This window comes from Urocitellus parryii, unplaced genomic scaffold (assembly GCF_045843805.1).
Source record: "Urocitellus parryii isolate mUroPar1 unplaced genomic scaffold, mUroPar1.hap1 Scaffold_67, whole genome shotgun sequence".
NCBI lineage: Eukaryota > Metazoa > Chordata > Mammalia > Rodentia > Sciuridae > Urocitellus > Urocitellus parryii.
Genome location: NW_027554122.1, coordinates 1609863 through 1611607, shown reverse-complemented (window position 1 = coordinate 1611607; position 1745 = coordinate 1609863).

Here is a 1745-nt window from a genome sequence, read left to right as displayed (position 1 = left end):
ATATGTACAATAAAGTAGTCCTTTGATTAGCCTACAATTTTTTAAAACTATTTTTTAGATATTGATGAACCTTTATTTATTTATTTATATGTGGTACAATGCCCTACTACTGAGCCACAAATCCAGTCCCTGATTAGCCTATAATTTTAAAATTAATACTTGTAAAAATATTTTATATCATAAAACAAGATTTCCAATAGGAAGTAAAAATGAGCATTTTTGACTATCATGAAAATTGAAAAAAAATTGAACTTATATCTGTGGCTTGAAGTTTCAGGAAACTAGGAACTACAGAAATGATAATTTTTAATTAATGATTTGAATGAAAACAAATGAGTTTTCAATTAATATTTTTAAATACACACTTGCATTTGTTAAAATAACTCCAAAGTAAATGTGTACTTAATTTTTATGAGTAGGACATATTTCAGGATGTTTTAAGCAGGAACAAAACCAATATTTATTTTTGGCACCAAAAAAGCCTAAAGAGTACAAACATGTATCATGAATATTGAATTGGGATCTTTGGGATTATGACACAAGAGATTCAAAAGACTGAAGTACAGAATTATTAAAATTGAAGTAGTACATGTGATATGAAGGCAAAGAACTGACTTTAACCCTGGTTCTGTTTTTAACTATCTATATGTTTGTGGATTCATAATTTATTTTTCATGAACTATAATTAGTCTATGTTAAATAAGTAGTAAATGATATGTTTCTATTTTTTCATCAAGAATGTTTCTGTTTTGGGACTGGGGATGTGGCTCAAGCGGTAGCGCGCTTGCCTGGCATGCGTGTGGCCCGGGTTCGATCCTCAGCACCACATACCAACAAAGATGTTGTGTCCGCCGAGAACTAAAAAATAAATATTAAAAAATTCTCTCTCTCTCTCTCTCTCTCTCTCTCTCTCTCTCTCTCTCTCCTCTCTCACTCTCTCTTTAAAAAAAAAAGAATGTTTCTGTTTTATTTACTTTGTCCATACCCCAGTGGCTATTATCAATATTCTATCATTGAATTAAAGTATTAATAGAGGAAAAACAATAATTGTTCTCTGATATCCTTGACTACCTAATCTTTAATTTGTTTTCTGGAGTGTCTACATAAGCCTTTATAGAAATGAACAGTTGGTTTATTTAAATCAAATTGTGATGATTAACTGGACTATTGATTATGTGAAAATATTGGTTAAAATCTAAGCAAAAATAATGGAATAAATTTATAATACAGATCTACACATAATCAGATCAAAATGATGCTCTTACTTTAAAAATAATTTTAAAAAAAGAAGTCAATAAATTAATATATGTCAAAAAATATCTCCAATCTGGTGGAGTATTTGAAGTTATAAGTAGATTCACACAGAAATTTCTATACACAAATTTACATACTAAAATTTCTATACATACATATACCTACATGTATACACAATATTAATTCCCTGTCAATTACTTAAAAATATCTTAGACTAGGAAGATTATTTTTCAAGTTACTAGTTTTTTTGTTTGTTTTCTTTATTCATAATAAATTTTAGTTTGGTTACTTAAGCTAATTTTTCCCTTAATAAAATTTACATCCAATTACACACATGGACACTGGTGAAGTCTCCCACTGTACAGCTCAGAAAGAAAAAGAGGGGGCTCCCAAGGGCCGCCTGACCTTTTCGATGTCAGGCCAACTCCAGACTAGAGATGCCGTACCTTGTATTATAAAAGAACAGGTCAATGCCAAGAGGAATCCCAAAA